The following is a 19,945-nucleotide window of genomic DNA, read 5'->3' as shown; positions in this document are numbered from 1 at the left end:
GTATAAGTAGCTCCCAGTATAGGTAGTGACAGTTGTCCCCCCAGTGTAATTACCCCCTTACCCCCAGTATAGGTAGTGAGAGATGTCTCCTGGTATAAGTAGCCCACCCAGTATAGGTAATGAGAGGTGTTCCCCCAGTACAATTACCCTCCCTCCCCCAGTATTGGCAGCGAGAGATGTCCTCCAGTGCACAAGGAAGACAATGGGATGAGCCATGCCTGCAGCCCTTTAGATATGCCTCTGAGTATGTAATATTCATTGGCAGGTACATACTGTGTTTATTGTAATAATTTTACTAATTCAATTCACTTTAAACTGTTAGCTGCATTGGATAGTGCCCCTTTCTTCTCCTGTGTTATAAATGTTATGTGTTGCATTGTAATTACTACAATTTATAGAGCTATGCTGCAGAAGATGGGGGTACTACAAAAGTAAAGCGTGGTCACAATTATTAACTCCTGTCTGTATTTATGAATAAGCCACAATGTAAACTGTTCTACAGCTGCTAATCTTTTTGAAACAACTTCTGCAAGACACCTGGAAATGTGTTTTTCAAAGGAATTCTATGCTTTCTGTATAGGGGTTATGTTATGACTATTCGGTTTCTGTAGCCTGAAGATAGAATCTGACAAAAAAGAGAGAGAGAGAAAGAGAGCAGATGCTCAGGTCTGAGCAGTGATCAATCATGATGTTTGGTTTGAAAGCTTGAAACTTGCAGCTTATACAGCTGCACTTGTCTGTGGATGACAGTCACTGCTAGTATGGCCCTTCACTGCTCATCAGCGCCGTAGAGGTCTTGTACGAGCGTGTTTGTAACTATCCCAGAACAAAGGACATGGCACCGAGATCCGTCTGTACTGTCAGGCCTACAATGTAGTTATGTGACACAGGTGAAACTATCTTATCTGTTTTCAGTGCTGTCTGTTTCTTCAGCAGCACACCTTGTACACTTGTCCTTCAGCTCATGCCATCATCATGTCTAGAGGAGGCAAACTATACAACATCAGCAGCTACCTGCACTGATCTGAACAGATCACCAGCCAAATCAACAATATAAATAGTTACTGCAGAACAACTATTAAAGGATTAGAACCGCTAGTTTTCTTTGGCTGTTTGTGACTTCACCTGGAGGAATTTTGATCTTTTTCCTGTGCAGACAAGAAGTGAGTAAGCTGAAAAGGCGACAAAAAGAAGCGCACACTGAGAATGTAAAAGAGCAAGCAAAATAGGCCCATCTGGAGCTTTTTCACTTTTATTGTGGCTGGAGTAGTCCATACGGGTGTCTAGCAGTAGTGCTTGTATCCCACTTATTCCTGGGGGTCTGAAGTGGTCTGATTTGCCTGTGCATCTTCATTCCCAGTGCTGTGGTGGTGGGAGCTGTTGATCAGCTGGTTGTCAGAGTGGAGGGGAGGAAGAGTACAATTGTGGATGGAGTGGAAGAATGTGTAACTTTTGCTGGATTACAAAAGAAGCGATCAAAGTCGGTTGTCCATGGGTATGGTCAGGGTGTGTCGTTGGTGCCACTCTGTGCGGTCCACTCTGGTGGTGGGAAAATGTGGCAACAAAGGTGACAAGAAACAAAAAAAACAAAAAAAAAAAGAGCACAGCAGTGTCAGTGGGGTTAAATGCCCGGTCAAGGAGTAACCTCACTTGAATTGATGGCCAGTAAGCCCATACGAGGTTTCCAGCAATATAGCATTGTCACTCTCACCGGGACCAGGCATGCGGCTCTTTAAGGCTCCTGCTGTGCTCCGCTGAGGGTCCTCGTGAAGCTTATGTCTGCTCTAACTGGCTGCACACAGCTCCTGCACTGTAGGTGCGCTGCGGGTCCAGTGAGTCGCAGGTGGTGTTAGTGGTTGGACGGCGTGCTGAGCCATTTGTTACCCCGCACTGCAATGTAACTTAGCACTGAGCAGATCGCAAGTAGCCATTAAGAGTAAATTGCTGTGGGGTCGGGGTGTGAGTGGAAGTAGGACACAGCTAGGACCATGTTTGTAAAGTGTATCTTTTATTTGCAACGCATTTCCGAGAGAGACGTCTCCCTTTCATTAGGCCAAACCTACTCCTGTGGATGGTGGTTGGTACTTTGCTCAGAGGCGAAGCAGGTTACAGGCAGCTAGTTAGGCTGCATGACACAGGAGGCTGGTATATGGTGTGATGGAGGGACGCAGTGTGGATATGCAGTAAAAAGAAATAAAACAACAGCGATGTGTTTCGCAGGAGAAGACACCCGCTTCATCAGGTTGACTTTTAGGGTGTGTGATGGCAGCACCTGAGCTATTTCATCACAAGCTCTCTGATCACTCCACCTGGTCTTCGGCCCCAACACTCCAAGAAGTGAGTATGGTAAGTCTTTCCAACAAGAGCGGAGATGGCAACAAAAAATCCTGTTTCCTTCATAGAGAAGGGAAGTATTAGAATTCAACACCTCTATCAAGTTTTCATCACTATCCTTGATTTCCTGTGCTGTGCACCTCAGGATTCATATCAAAGCCATGAGGATTCCATAAACAATAAACAAGGTAAACTCTGCCCAGCAGACACACAGACTTCAGTAGGCACCCAAAAGAGCCTAAACCCTTTTCACACTATCACAAGCAATTTTCTTTGCCCTAGAGTTAAACTTTAAGTGTTATTAAAGCAGCATAGAGAATTGGATGAGCAGTAAGGGATAGAAGTCCCCTCTGCCTGTAAATCAGCCAAACAAAGGGGCTACTCTCCTGCAAACCTCCCCACATCCAGCTGCCCATCCAGCTCTACATTTTTTTGCCCTGGTGTGATGTCCGCCCAGCTCGGTGCATGGTAGTCAGTTCTCGCCTCCCACTGCCCGGTGTGCCTGCTTACACTTCACTAGTAGTGGTGTAACTAAGGAATCGGGGCCCCAGTGTGAATTTCACTTGGGGCTCCAACCACTGTATTGATATGGCACCCCAAAACCAACCAAGGAGGAGAAGTTGAAAAAAGTGGCGGCCAAAAATGGGCGCAATTGATATTTATCGATATAGGTGGGCGCAATTTTTATTTTTTGATATATGTGGGCATAATTGTTATTTATCGTAATATAGAAAGCCGTTACGCTATTTAGCGAAAGGCTGCAATTACATTGAAATGAATCATATTATTGGTAGCTGGGATCATGGGTTGTTAAGGTTAGGCACCATTAGGGGGGTCTTAGGGTTAGGCACCACCAGGGGGGTCTTAGAGTTAGGCACCACCAGAGGGGGTCTTAGGGTTAGGCACCACCAAGGGAGTCTCAGGGTTAGGCACCACCAGGGGTTCTTAGGGTTAGACACCACCAAAGGAGTCTTAGGATTAGGCACTACCAGGGGGGTCTTAGGGTTAGGCACTACCAGAGGGGTCTTAGGGTTAGGCACCACCAGGGGGGTCTTAGGGTTAGGCACCACCAGGGGAGGGTTCTGTGTGAGAGTAGGGAGAGATTAGGTTATAGTTAGGTTCAACATTATCAGTAAATTTACTGATATTGTAATACCGCAATGAAATCGTTATTTACTATATTTTGTTATCGATTTTGTTATTTAACGTTATGCTTGAATTATTATTTACCAATATTGCTAGTAATATCGTTATTTAACGTCGCGCCTAAATTAGCTTGTGACTTTTTCAAATGTATGCAACCAAGGACAGATTCAGTGTCAGAGAGGTGTAATTACAGTAAGGATTACCACCATGCAATGCACATATAGAGCTGTTCATTACCAGCATAGCACCAATGAAAAGCTAATAAAATGGATGAGGGAAAGACGCTAGTAGGCCCCTCTAGTCCAGGTGCCCCTTTGTGCTCGCAACCTCTGCATTACCTATTGCTATGCCACTGCACTTCATCATGTGCAGAGCTAGGCTGATACCACACCAGGGCCAAAGAAGCATCAAGAGCTGTCTTAGTGGGCTGGGTGAGCAGTGTGAAGGAGAGCATCCAATTGTAGGGCTTCTCTCCTACAAACTGCCCATTCAGCTTCCTACAAGTGGTTACATTGATTTAACATGTACGTTCATTACACTGTATTTGCATTTGCTTGTCTGAGAGGGCTATTGGATTCTGGAAATGAATACATCAGAACATCAGACTTTGGGCATCAGTATTTTGTGCTCCTGCGCAGAAGTGGCTGCAAGAGGTAAAAGTTACCCTGCAATTTAAAGTGCCCTGACAGTTTGCCATATTCTAACAACTAAAAGGTTGTTTGGTGACAAATGGTAAGAATAAGACATTCTTTGGGGGAAGAAAACATTGCAATTTTTATAAGCCCTAATAAAAACATAGCGATTCCTAAATCACTTCGGCCATGAGGGTTTGGTTTCTATGTAAAATAACGAATTTCATATCTTTCAAAACATGAACTGCTTATAATGGTTATTTTGTAAAATAACCGGTTATTATGCATATTTACTAACAGTAACATATACATAGTTTCTCCAGTAATGTAATGATAAATGTAGTCTGGCTTCTCTTGATCTTCCTGCTTTGGATGTCACATGATCACAGATTGTTTACCTTTCCAGCAGGTAAATCCAGACAGGATAGGAAGCCATTTGATCTGCAGTGGCAAGTACATTTGGCCCTTAAAAAATGTATTTTGTCTACCACTTTGTTTCTACACACTGTTTATAGTCAATTATCATTCTGATTTCTGTTAGAATTTGCCTGGTTGAATTCTGGGTTTAGTTGAGGTCCATGCATTTCCTACTGCTAAACATGTCCACAACTTGGCCTGTACTAAACTCGACAGGCTAGAACTTGCCGCTAACCACAACAACAACAAAAATATGATCATCACATCGTACAAAGCAAAACACTGTACAGAATATGATAAAGGCAGTCTTGAAATTCATAACGCTTAATGAATATGGTTAAAGGCAGTGTCTTTAATGAATCCCTCAGGCGTGAGTAAACATATTATGCATTTTATTATGCATCCCATTTAAATAGCAGCCAAGTTGTAGCTCAGGTTATGTTAAGGTTTCCAGTCTTCTATTTAAATGAAGAAAAAAAAAGATTCTTGACAAAGAAAATCTCTGGTGGAAAATGATAAAACAGAGGAAATTACAGCTACAAAGCGGGAATATATTGTGAATCAAGCAGGTGCGGATATTATACACATATTGAATGACACTAACCTATTACAAGGTTCTTTTTTTGGCGATCGCTCATGTAAAAACTACCTATTGTGATTTTACAGCATCTCGAAAAAAAAGCTTTTGAGCTGCTGTTAAAAAGGGAAATGCCCCCGCTGGAAGACGAGGTGAGGAAAGAAAAGGAAAGTGCTCGCTGTAATTGACAGGGAATGCAAGTTGCGAGTCACATCGGAACTGGTGGAGCGCCATCAGCCCAGGGGGATCGTCTCTAGCAGAAGGTAGGCAGCACTTGATTAAGAACATTTTTTCCTCATGAATAAGGATCCCTAGGGAGTTAATTGTCAATCTTTAGGAAGCAAGTGGGGAAAAAGATGAATTGTTTTGAATATCTACACTAGAAAAAAAAGAAAATAAATTTATGCCACCAAACGACAACAGTCAGCCTCTTCTTCATTCCCTCGCGCCGTAGTTGTAAAATTATAGACCAATCTGGTAGATTAGTTAGCTATTTCTGTTTAACTGTATCAACGTCTCCGTACAAAAAGCGTAAATGCGGTGCTACAGGTAGCTGTCAATTCTGAGGTACTTTCTTAATTCTGAAGCCCCCCCTGTATAAGTGGATTGTGTGGCTCAGTGTGAATACTTGGGGGGATTTATTTTGTTAATACCGCTTCCATCAAGGTGTGATTATTTGTTACTGAAAATGCCGTGAATAACTCTACTGGAACCTTACTGAATACATTAGAATTAGTAAATAATCCTTTCGCGTCAGATCTCTATTATGTAGGAGCTTGGAGACAGGGAACCCTGGCGCGTTAAAAGTCTGAATTTTACAGTGTTTAACTTATATAATCGGGACGAGGAGGGAGATTAGGCAAAAAAATATGACCTATTCTTACTTAACGTTAAACTGTGCAGGCTCCAGCTGCTCCAAATCGCAGCTCAAATTACGCAGATAATAATGTTTAAATGTCTGCACATTTCTTACTTGTTAATTTTTGAAGCTGACAGCAGTTTTTGTGCATTGGCAGACAAAATAAAAGCCCATCCCCAGGCATAGAGCTAGATTATAGCATCGGATAGCTTAGACAGCACAGCTCTCATATCTTTCCTTTTTTTTGTGCTGAACGAGGCTTCTGCTGCTAATAATCCTGTTTTAAATATTTGGATGACCTGAACCAGCCTAGCTGAAGAAATTAAGAAATTGACAGTAGTATTTGTAGGCAGGACTGTGGCTGCTGATTGATTTCCTTCACCTTGCAAGGTAATCTGTACAAGATGTTTGCAGCCTATAGCAATGGAATCTTGTGCTGTAGGATATAGCTTCCAATCAGATTTTGTTTGACATGAGCTAATTAAGCGCCTCATAAATATATTTTTTTATTCCACAGTAAGTGCCTATTGCCTACACAAGACAAAGAATACAGTTGTTATTCCAGGTGTGCTACACAAATATCCAGCCACAAACTTGTATCAAGTGTTGGTGTTGGCATTAGGGGAGGGGTTATTTTTTAGGCACTTACCGGGGGCTAAGATTAGGCATCAGATGGGGGAGTTTAGGGTTTGGTACCTATGGTGGGTAGAGTTAGTCATTAATTCGGGGGGTTAGAGTTAGGTATCTGCAGTGGAGGGTTTAAGTGACAATGGGTGCCAAGTACTGCATATAAAAACAAGTAATGCAGTTGATCAGAGAGTATAACAATTCAGCATCTAACTCCTTTTCGTGGATGGAAACATTTTTTAACGGTATAATGGTAATATTTTATTCCTACAGAATGTCCAATCCAGTGACACCTGGCGGTGTTCTCTTTTAAGATACAGACAGGCAGAAATGGTAATCTGCCCTACACATTCATTGTACCATGAAGAAGCGACAATCTCAGGTATGTAGACTCCTGATAACACTGCCAGTCATTGTTGGTATGGGACAAAATTGGCGAGGTGAAGAAAAAAATCCTTCCCAACAGCCATCGTCTTCCCACTGATGAGCATTGCTGGCAGTGTTTGCCTAAATGGGTGTTCTTGTGCCTGCATGTCCAACCTGCCTCTATTAATTGCTATTAGATTTAAATATACTGTACAGAGAAATGTATGCTAAATCAATGCTGCTTTATTAAAAGAAGTCACTAGAGCAGCATGGTGGCTAAGTGGTTAACCTCAAAGCCATGTAGCTCTAGAGTCCTGGGTCTAAATTCCACCATGGCCTGCATGGGCTACGTACATTCCTTCCATGTTTGTATGGGTATCTGGATACAATATACAGTGGGTTGCAAAAGTATTCGGACCCTTTGTAGTTTTCCACATTTTGTCATATTACTGCCACAAACATGAATCAATTTTATTGGAATTCCACATTAAAGACCAATACAAAGTGGTGTACACGTGAGAAGTGGAATGAAAATAATACATGATTCCAAACATTTTTTACAAATAAATAACTGCAAAGTGGTGTGTGCATAATTATTCGGCCCCCTTTGATCTGAGTGCAGTCAGTTGCCTATAGACATTGCCTGATGAGTGCTAATGACTAAATAGAGTGCGCCTGTGTGTAATCTAATGTCAGTACAAATACAGCTGCTCTGTTAGGGGCCTCAGAGGTTGTCTAGGAGAATATTGGCAGCAACAACACCGTGAAGTCCAAAGAACACACAAGACAGGCCAGGGATCAAGTTATTGAGAAATTTAAAGCAGGCTCAGGCTACAAAAAGACTTCCAAAGCCTTGAACATCCCACGGAGCACTGTTCAAGCGATCATTCAGAAATGGAAGGAGTATGGCACAACTGTAAACCTACCAAGACAAGGCCGTCCACCTAAACTCACAGGCCGAACAAGGAGAGCGCTGATCAGAAATGCAGTCAAGAGGCCCATGGTGACTCTGGACAAGCTGCAGAGATCTACAGCTCAGGTGGGGGAATCTGTCCATAGGACAACTATTAGTCATGCACTGTACAAAGTTGGCCTTTATGGAAGAGTGGCAAGAAGAAAGGCATTGTTAACAGAAAGCATAACAAGTCCCGTTTGCAGTTTGCCACAAGCCATGTGGGGGACACAGCAACCATGTGGAAGAAGGTGCTCTGTTCAGATGAGACCAAAATGGAACTTTTTGGCCAAAATGCAAAATGCTATGTGTGGCGGAAAGCTAACACTGCACATCACTCTGAACACACCATCCCCACTGTCACTGTGGCAGCATCATGCTCGGGGGGTGCATCTCTTCAGCAGGGACAGGGAAGCTGGTCAGAGTTGATGGGAAGATGGATGGAGCCAAATACAGGGCAAACTTGGAAGAAAACCTCTTGGAGACTGCAAAAGACTTGAGACTGGGGCGGAGGTTCACCTTCCAGCAGGACAATGACCCTAAACATAAAGCCAGGGCAACAATGGAATGGTTTAAAACAAAACATATCTATGTGTTAGAATGGCCCAATCAAAGTCCAGATCTAAATCCAATCTAGAATCTGTGGCGAGATCTGAAAACTGCTGTTCACAAACGCTGTCCATCTAATCTGACTGAGCTGGAGCTGTTTTGCAAAGAAGAATGGGCAAGGATTTCAGTCTCTAGATGTGCTAAGCTGGTAGAGACATACCCTAAAAGACTGGCAGCTGTAATTGCAGCAAAAGGTGGTTCTACAAAGTATTGACTCAGGGGGCCGAATAATTACGCACACCTCACTTTGCAGTTATTTATTTGTAAAAAATGTTTGGAATGATGTAGGATTTTCGATCCACTTCTCACCTGTACACCACTTTGTATTGGTCTTTCACGTGGAATTCCAATAAAATTGATGCATGTTTGTGACAGTAATGTGACAAATGTGAAACACTTCAAGGGGGCCGAATACTTTTGTAACCCACTGTATGCTGTATCTATGCAACTACAGGTAGATGCTAGTCTGACTCAGTCATTAGCAGCTGCTTTAGATCAGGGATGTACAACTCCAGTCCTGGAGGGCCATATCCATGCCAGTGATTAGGATGGACAGAAAAATGAAGAATTGGGTTCTACTTGATGAACCACACCTTTCCTGATTCAGCCCAATCAATTAATCCGAGCTGCGCCAAAATGTGTGAGGATCTCAGCCTTTGAGGACTGGAGTTGGACATGTATGATTTAGATAACATTTGCAGAAACCATGGGTGTTGATTAACAGCAGATTTGAATTTCTTTGTGGGGGACATAGCCTATAGCAATCTCCAGGCCCAGCCTTTATCAGTGGATGTCTCCAGTTATAACCCTATAGTAACAGACCCAGGCCCATATGCAATCAACTTTTTCTCCTGCGTTTTCTCCTATGTGATATTTCCATACCTTCTCAATAAAATGACTTTAAAGCCACCTGCAAGTAAGAAAATACTCTTTTGGTGGTACCTTTTCATCCACCTTTTGGTACTTTTTAATTTGCAAAGTACTGAAAAGTTATTTTAAAAAGAAGCTGAAAAATTGAGAAAACTCAGGAGAGAAAGTTAATTGAATATGGGCCCCTAATTATAGGCTGAATACGCAACTTGCATTCAAAATAAATGCACCAAAATATGTATAATTATCTCACCACAGATATGTATAGTTATAACACCCTCCCCCAATCTGCACAAAGGCAGAGCTTGCAGGGACACTTTGCTGGGCACCTGAGGTGATTTATCAAAACCGCTGAAAGTAGAACAGGAGCCAATCCAGTGCAAAACAGTTGCAGAAAGTGGCCAAGCCTTCATCTGGACATCGGCTGCAGTTTTGCTTTAGTTTTAAAACTGTGCTTTATTGTGTATCCTAAATATACAGTCAGACATGCAAGCAGGAGAGGAAGCAGATTCTTCCCTTCATTCAAACAAAACCAGGGGCCCCTTACCTCAGCTCCCCGAAAGCCACTCTCTATTCTCCATGCATAGTATTTCAGAAGAGGTAAAATACCCCCACCAGCGCTTGGTCTAATCCATCTCCCAGTATGAAACAAGTGACATGCACATAGCCATTCAGGTCGGACCCCACAAATTGAATGTCTGATTTACCTATGTAAATAAATCTGGCCTGCAAGCATGGACATTTTCCCCTTACAACACAAATACAACCAAGTCTAGCACATTTTACTGTGCACACAGAAAAGAAATGCAGCTGGCGAAAGCCTATTATAATGCAATTTTTGTGAGTTTAGAGAAGCACAGGAAACTGCATATGGCAGGGAGTAGGACTGGGAATTCAAACAGGTTGAACATTGTAAGTGATTTTGTTTTCAGCAGCAGTGAACCTGCTAATGGAATACACAAAATGGGAACATGGAGCTTGAAAACTGGCAGATTAAACCAGCCCTGAGGAAATCTCTCCGGATAGGGTTCTGTAATGATAATGACACCGGCTGTAATGATGCTAAGAGCTGTAAACTAAATTAGAAAATATACACAGGATTGAACATACTCTTAGAGCAGTAAATTAGATCAGTATTTTAAGTTAAACAACTACAAGAAAATAAAGTTCAAAAATATATTTTGTCGTTTATTCATGACTAGCCTAGAGCTATCCAGCCTTTCTAGGGAATAAGTGGCAAGACACAGACAATGAAGACATAAGGTCTTCTGTAGCCCAGGGAGGGAAGGAACTCCATGAAGAGGCAAATCATATATAAGTGTCTACAAAATGGCAAGGGGGGGGGGATCTAGAGTAAACAGTACCTAGGGAAAAATTTCGAAACTGCACCTGGGGGGCGGGGGAGGGGGTTGACAAGGCGGAAACCTAAAGTGGGCGTCTCCAACTTGAAGTGAGTCGTCCTGGCCAGTAAATGGTGTGGCAATACATCAGCCATACAGTGACAAATAAATTGGTCAGTGTAGACAAGTCTTCACCCCCCAAAATAGGCCACACCATATTACACAAATAACAGCTAGGTAGCAGGTTCCTAAATAACACAATTAGGCAAGCGTTTCTCCAAAATAACATATTTAGGCAGCATGCCCCAAAGTTAGACAAGGTCCCCATGACAGACCCCCTTAACAAACAGCTCCTAATGAAAGCCCCCTGCCGAGGAACAAACCCTGCACAATTCCTAAAAACACAGCTGTGTGCTAAGGGTCAATGACATGTTAAACATGTAAGATCTTGTCTTTCTATCTTTTTCAGATGGAAATAAAATGAGTGCTTATAGGTATTGTGCAGAATACCTATGTTCTTCAGTTGCAATTGCCTTTACAGGTTGAAAATGTCTGTTATCCTGCACTTTTTTTGAGGGTTGTGTGAAATCCAAAACTACTTTTGTATAGTAATGGTGCTGCATGAGGCTGGAAACATTTTTGGTACACTTATAGCTCACTGAAAAAGTGCTTTATGCCTCCTGAAACGTGATCAACTGACCCATGTATGCCTGAAATGCAGCAAATGCTACCCCCCACATATGAAATGCAGCAAACATTACATCCCACATATGAAATGCAGAAAACTTTACCCCACATTTAAAATGCGGGAAACAAAAGCATATGCCTAAAAATGCATGCTTTGCTGCACAGGCAAGTGGGCTCCAGCCCTTCACAACCTTTCCCCACTGAAAATCGCAAAACACAATCGCTCTGCAAAGCATTAGTAGCATGTAAATTTATTTATTTATTTTTGTAGTTTTCTTTTCATTGGATACAATAATAAATGAAGCAGAGTTAGCAAACGCCTTAAGGCTGGGAGCGCACTTTTGTCAACTTTCTGCACACCGTGTGCACAAGCTTTTTCACAGACGTGAATGTAATTGATAGAGAAAATGCATGCAGTGCTTTACTGATGTCAATTATGTTTCTGCATGGGAAAAACGCATACATAGTGCACACTAGACCACTGATTGACAGTGCAGAAAATGCACACAAAAACAGACAAGTACGTTTCCAGCCTTAGGGAAAAGCTAATCAGTTTCAATGCATCTCCATGATTTCCATTATAATGGAATTAGCAAAATGCAAGAGTTCCGAAAATGGGATTGGAATTCTGCTGGTATGAAAAAGTTTTCTAGAAAAAGGCCAGTAATAGAGTAGGATGAAGACGTTACTAGAATCAAAGCAGCTGCTCCCCCTACATTGCTCTGCTCTGTTAGCGGTTCAGTAGTGCTGTTCTACCAAGTAGCTTAAGATTCCTGGTAAGGGCAGGCATGAAATAATGATAACTACATATTGATAGTGTGCAGCAGCTGAGCACCGTTCTTAGGGAAAATGTGGGTCACAGTCTGTGGCCTGCGCAGAAAGCTGGCCCTGATCACCAGCAGTTCAACCCCACTGCCTGGAAAACAACAAATGCATCTTTGTATTAAATATTCATACATCAAAACTATTACAGCCTTACCAAACAGACGGTTGGTTTGACTTATGTTATGAATCTATACACTTTATTTCCAGCATGTAAGAAATCGCTCTTTAAATCAATTCAATATTTTATCAGATTTTAACTGCTTTAAAGAGAAACCGTGACCAAGAATTGAACTTCATCCCAATCAGTAGCTGATACCCCCTTTTACATTAGAAATCTATTCCTTTTCACAAACGGATCATCGGGGGACTCTGTATGGCTGATATTGTGGTGAAACCCCTCCCACATGGTCCTGGCAGTTTCCGGTCTGTGAACCTCATTGCATTGTGGCAAATAGCTGTGTACAGCTGTTTCCAACTGCCAAAAAAAGCAAGCAGCATCTCCTTCCACTGACATCACCGGCCAGCAGTAAAAATGTCACCATGTGAGAAATGTCAGAATGTAAATCAGGGAGAGGAAAGATTTTACAATGGGCAAACAGGGACTAAATCATTTATACATAATTAATGTAAAAATGAAGCACTTTTTTATTACATTATTTTCACTGGAGTTCCTCTTTAAGGTGCCCACTAACAGTACAATTTTTTCCATCAGATGCAATCTTTTGATGCGCTTTTTATGATTAAGGCTAGGTTCACATTGGTCAGTTGTATAACTCACATGTTATAATGACTGTGAACTGCACTGGAGACTGGCCATAGACTTTAATACAAAGTCTACATGTAGAGAGTTAGAATAAGGCAAACCTTTACTGTGAACAGGCCCATAGAACTGTATGGGCAATGAGTTGACATGCAGAATTATTCTCAACACACGTGACCACTGTGAACAGGGCCTAAAAGTAATTGAAAGGTAATTCTCCATTGTTCCCATAAACAGGTCGATTAGGACATTTTCTCTCTTCTGAATCCAACATCTTTTCCATCACTTTTGTGGCCAGCATAATTTTTTCTATTTTTGAAAGTTTGCATCCCCATTGAAGTCTATTGCGGTTCGCGAACTTTTCCGCGAACCGAAAATCGGAGGTTCGCGACATCTCTACCAAAGGGTATGGACTAATCTAAATACACTGGTGGACGCGCCCTAGGAATATAACTGTAGAGACTATAATTTTAGGTAAGAGATATTGGGCTATATGCAATTCAATTTCACACCTGAGTTTTCTCCTAGGTGATATTTTCACAACCTGTGAATAAAATGCCTTTTTGACCCTGAGGCAGGGGTCACACTTACCGGCTTTCGTACGCGTTTTCTGCACAGAAAAACTATTTTCAACTGAGAACTCATGTTAATCAATGAACTAGGTCACACTTGAATGCAGATTTCGCACGCAGAAAAAAAACTGACATCTTGCGCAATTTGTCAGTTTTCTCTATAAATTACATTAGCTGTTGTAAGGTAGAGGTCACATTTGTCTTTCAGTTTTCTGAAAAGTGTAGAAACTGAAAGACAAATGTGACCCCTGCCTCAGATTGATTCAATTTTCTGTTCAAACCAGCCATAGAAATATTTTACATCAATTTTTGCCACACACTGGACAGTTTTCTGTACAATTTGATCATAAAAATTATACACGTTTTAACACAGTGGGAAATGTAAACTGACGCATGGAACACACTTATTGTAAGACAATGGGTGGTTCATGTCAGTTTACATTACGAGTACATCGAAAGATTGCATCTGATGGAAAAATTGTACCGTTAATGGGCACCTTATGACAAACCTACAGGGTACTCAAGTTTTAGGGCCTGAGCATACTAGTGCGCTTCTGTCCTTTTTTCAGTAAAGCCTATCAGTCTGTAACATTGAACTGTTGCTGAAAAGCTGACAGTAGCACATTAATGTGTATTGCCAGGGATACAGGCTGTTCATTGACAGGTTATCCCAAATCTGCTAGATATCCAGAGTCTAATGGGTGTAACCACATCTTTACTTGAACTCATATGTAGCATCAAAGAGTGACATTGAACTTTTTCACACATGCTGATAAAGTTTATCAAGTGGCCATCTCTGGAGAGTGACACACTGAATTCAAAAGAGCAGCGCAGCCACACTAATGTAATATCTACTAACATCTACCAGGTAACAAATTTTTTCAGTTCATAATGCATAAAAGTTGGTAGAAGTATTTTAACGTTCTTTCCTAGTATAAGCCATTTTTCTTAATCACTTCTGATCAAAGCCTTAGGGCCCGTTTCCACTGGAGCGGTTTCCGCTCCGAATCCACAGAGTTTTCCCGCACACAAATTGCATGGAAAAACTCTGCCGGCCAAATCGCTTGTGCTAGTGATTCGGCCCAAACTGCCCACAGTTTTCGCGCGGGAGGCTGCGAATCCCATAGCCATGCATGGCACGGCTTCTTGAATTCGCCTGCAATCCCGCATACCCGGAAGTGTTGCCGCGCGTCTCACTGACTCGTGCGGCACAAGTGGAAACGGGCCCTTAGGGGGTCTATTTCCACTACAAATCACAAAACGGCATGCTATTGGGATTCTTGCCAATCTCAACAGTTTTTGCAATTGTTTTTGCAATTTTTGATCGGATTGCCCATGCAAATTAAATAAAAAGGTAAATTGCAAGAAGACTGCATAGCATCATGTTTTTTGTGTGATTGTTTGTGCTCCTATTGAACTATGCACAAACACAAATGCTCAACATCTGCAGCAGGCAGAGCTTTTGTGTAAAATTCACATCACACTTGTGGAAAAGCTGCACCGCGATTTACTTTACAGTGCCAGCGTCATTGCCATCCGAAAACCGCATACGTCCAAAAAATCAATTCCAAACACACACAGTGGAAGTGTTTTTGCTATTATGTAAAACTGTCTACCTATTTTTGCAAAAAAGGTTTTTTGACTACACACTCAATGTGCCAAAACACCTGCATAATTGTCCAAGGCAGTATTATAGAGAATAAAGGAATATGTGCATGATGTTCGGTAAAAGACAAGTCCGATTTTAAATCGCATACTCAACACGGCTCGATTTCACTCCTAATGTGAACTGACTTGAACCACCCATTGTTTTACAATAAGTGTGCGTCAGTTCACATTTCCCATGAAACATGTACAAACTTTCCCCGAGTCTAAAATCTGCCACAGCTGCTGTATTTTTGTGTCTTTTTAAGAAATGAGACGAGAATTGCCAAAGTTACAAAACTAAGTGCTACACAATTCCCTAAAACATTGTGACACCGTGGAAAATGTAAATGAAAACAGAATGTGATTATTTGCTAATCATGTAAACTCTACAATTAATGGAACCAGTATAATGACAGCATAGAAAATGTTGCGACTGAGAAATACTTTTTGGTAAATGATCTGCTCATTGTGAATTTGATGCCAGCAACACGTTTAAAAAAACGTGCATGTTTGCTACAGTGTTGCATCACCTTTTCTTTTAACAATACAGTACTCTGTAAACAAACATGTGGAAAGTGAGGAAAGCCGTTTCTGTAGCTTCGAAAATGAAATATTGCTCCATTCTTTCCTGTAGCAGAATTGCACGAGGCTAACCAGATTTGGAAGCAAATGATTAATTATTATTAACTGACTGGAACATACAAAAACTGGTCAGTCTAGTTCAGTGTAACAATTCTAGCATGGAGGTGAACTGTAATTAGTGTTCACATGCAAACGTTATGAAATATATAATACAATTGTAGAATTTCTGAAATGTACTGGGGGAGTGTTCATGAGGCATTTTTGGGATGCTGTGTCTTGGCATTCTATATATGTGCATTCATTTATGAAACCATACACTGAATACACTGAACCTTGTTGTATCCATTACTTTAGTCTTTTACAAAGTAAAACACACCTGGGCATGAGCTTTCTTCTGACGTGCCATAACTTGCTTTCTCCTGCAGTGCTGAATGTACCTGCATCACATCACTGGCCACTCTCCCTCCTTCATACAGCTGACAGTGTCATGTTATTATAGCAGAGGCAGGAGTGATACCCCATCACATTTCTGTCTAGCTTCTTTGTTTCTGGCTGGAAGGAGATCATTAACATTACCAACATGCATTTAACAGGGAAAGAAGAAGAAATCTTTTAAAAAAATAATCTTAAAGAGGAACTTCAGTGAAAATAATGTAGTAAAAAAAGTGCTTCATTTTTTACCATAATTATGTATAAATGATTTAGTCAGTGTTTGCTCATTGTAATATCTTTCCTCTGTCCGATATACATTCTGACATTTATTACATGGTGACATTGTTACTGTGGGCAGGTTATGTAGCTGCTCCTAGCTGTTTTGGCTGTTAGAGACAGCTGTAAACAGCTAATTCCTGTCTGTGAACCTTGTTACATTGTAACAAACTGCCAAAAGTACCGCGGTACTCAGAGCTTCTTGTGGGAGGGGTTTCAGCACAAAATCAGTCATACAGCGCCCCCTGATGGTCTGTTTGTGAAAATCATTATATTTCTCATGTAAAAGGGGTATCAGCTACTGATTGGTATAAAGTTCAATTCTAGGTTGGAGTTTCTCTTTAAGAGCTTATTTTCTAAAGAATAACAGAGATGTGTTTGCAAGACATTAAAGGACGTCGAGGACAACTGTAGTGTGAAGAATATGGAGGCTGTCATATTTATTTCCTTTTAATCAATACCAGTTGCTTGGCAGCCTTGCTGATCTGTTTGGCAGTGGTGTCTAAACAACACCAGAAACAAGCATGGAGCTAATCTTGTCAGATCTGACGATAATGTCAGAAACATCTGATCTGCTGCATGCTTGTTCAGGGTTTATGGCTACAGTTGTGTTCAAAATTATTCAACCCCCACTGAAATTGAGTGTTTGTCCAGTTTGACATTGATTTTGATAATTTCAGTCATCTTGTTTACAATTAAATCAAAGAGGCACTTGTAAGTCAGACAAATATAACATAATTATAATGAAATGACCACAAATGTATTTTCTGTGCTCACATCATTATCAGTTTTATTCAACCCCCAAGTGACATTCATTCTTAGTACTCAGTACAACATCCTTTTCCAGTTAGAACAGCTTTTAAACGTGAAGCATAGCTTGACACAAGTGTCTTGCAGCGATCTACAGGTATCTTAGCCCATTCTTCATGGGCAAAAGCCTCCAGTTCAGTCACATTCTTAGGCTTGCGCGCTGCAATTGCTTTCTTTAAGTCCCACCAGAGGTTCTCAATCAGATTTAAGTCTGGTGACTGCGATGGCCACTCCAAAATGTTCCAGCCTTTAATCTGCAACCATGCTCTAGTGGACTTGGAGGTATGCTTGGGATCATTGTCCTGTTGAAAGGTCCAACATCTCCCAAGCCTCAGGTTTGTGATGGACTGCATCACATTTTTATTCAATATATCCTGGTACTGAAGAGAATTCATGGTACCTTGCACACGCTGAAGCTTCCCTGTACCTGCAGAAGCAAAACAGCCCCAAAGCATGATTGACCCCCTGCCATGCTTCACAGTAGGCAAGGTGTTCTTTTCTTCATAGGCCTTGTTTTTCCTCCTCCAAACATCCATGGGCCCAAACAATTCTAATTTTGTTTCATCAGTTCACAGAACACTATCCCAAAACTTTTGTGGTTTGTCCACATGACTTTTGGCATACTGCAGTCGACCCTTCTTATTCTTTGGAGACAGCAAGGGGGTGCACCTGGGAGTTCTGGCATGGAGGCCTTCATTACGCAGTGTGCGCCTTATTTTCTGAGCTGAAACTTCAGTACCCGCATCTGACAAATCTTTTTTCAGTTCCTCAGCAGTCACACAGGGACTTTTCTCCACTTTGCGCTTCAGGTAGCACACAGCAGCCGAAATCAGCATCTTCTTTCTGCCATGACCAGGTAGCGTTTCAACAATGCCCTTTGCCTTGAATTTGCGAATGATGCTTCCTATGGTGTTTTTTGGTATGTGTAACATCTTTGCAATCTTCTTGTAGCCATTGCCCTTCCTGTGAAGAGAAATCACCTCTTCTCTTGTCTTCCTGGACCATTCTCTTGACTTCACTGTGTTTGTAAACACCAGTAAATGTCTAGAAGGAGCCGAGTATCACAGTCATTTTAAATCTTCCTAATTGTTCTTATTATGCTTGATTGCTGCTTATTAACATCCACAGGTGTTTTCAATACCTGATCGAAAACACTTGAATGAACCTCTGTTCTTAAAAGTGGTAGTCTTTAAGGGGTTGAATAATTGTGTCAATGAAGAAATAACAAAAAAACATTTAAAGAGACTCTGTAACAAATTGTTTATCTTTATTTCTTCTATGCTATAAATTCCTATGCCTTTTCTAATGTGGTCTGGCTTACTGCAGCTTTTCCTAATTGCACAGTAGCTGTGTTATCTCTGTTATATGATCTAATCTTCTCTCTATAGTCGGCACAGTCAGGCTGAGGCAGTCAGACTGGAATGTGCAGGGCTGCTTGTGATTAGCTAGAAGCTGTACACACCCCCTGCAGGCTCTGTGTGACTAACACACTCTGCTTAGCTGAGCCTATTAGAAGCTGGTTAGTTTGTTTGTAAACACTGCCTAAAACTGGCAATTACAAGCCAGGTTTGCAGCAGAGAATGGCAGAAACAGCACAGAGGGGACCAGGAGCACATAATGAATAGAATGGTATGCTTTTTATTGTAAGAATTTCAGAGTACAGATTCTCTTTAATACTGTAATACAAAACCAATTGATGTCATTTTAGTTGCATTTGGTTCTTGAAAATGTCCTTGTAAGATTTCATTCTGAACACAATTACAAAGGTACACTAAATTCCCTAAAACCCTTTACAGCATTGGATGATTGGTTGAATAATTTTGAACACAACTCTAAAAGAGGCAGAGGATCAGCATTGCATAAAAGGAAATAAATATGGCAGCCTCCATATCCCTCTCACTTTAGTTGTCCTTTAAGGGCCTGATGCAATAAAGTCCAGTAAAGGAGCACCCAGCAATTTTACCATTACTAGCACAGGGGTGAGCACTGGCCGTTAACCCTACCATAGCAACATGCGCATTACTACGGCAACGCACGTCGCACTAAAGGTTAATGGCCAGTGCTTCCTCTGCACTAGTAATGGTAAAATTGCAGCAGTGCACTCCCTGCGCATGGCAGCTTTACTGGGCTTTACTGTCTTATTAAAGCTGTGTATTCATTTGTTAACCGATTGCAAAGGACTACTGGATAGATCGTGGCTGTCACCGGACAGTGGATCACCATACGCTGAAAGTGCAGCGCCGGCCAATGAGGGCAACAGCGAATCAGTGTGACAAATTTGTCTATGACCACTCCCCTTCAGCTGTCCCAGCAGGCTTGGGAGTAGGAGGAGCCGCTATAAAGTTGCAGCCATGCAAGGCAGAAGCAAATCCTACTCCCCTGCAGCTATCTCTAGCTAATAGGTAAATATGTGGTGATAATGGTAAGCTATGCTCCAACTTATATGTTGGTGTAAACAGATGTATATGTATCCAGTCTTTTAGAATGCGAATAAGTGCTGCCTGGTTATAATGCTCAGTGATAGGAAGAGCCCCCCATTGTTGTTCTTGATGTTGTAAGGTTGAGCATCTAATTCTAGCACATTTCCCCCCCCCATATAAAATAAGCAAATATCCTGTAGATTTC

The sequence above is a fragment of the Hyperolius riggenbachi genome, chromosome 3 (genome assembly GCF_040937935.1).
Source record: "Hyperolius riggenbachi isolate aHypRig1 chromosome 3, aHypRig1.pri, whole genome shotgun sequence".
Classification (NCBI taxonomy): Eukaryota; Metazoa; Chordata; class Amphibia; order Anura; family Hyperoliidae; genus Hyperolius; species Hyperolius riggenbachi.
The sequence above is the reverse complement of the archived record's forward strand: the minus strand, read 5'-3'. Positions refer to the sequence as shown.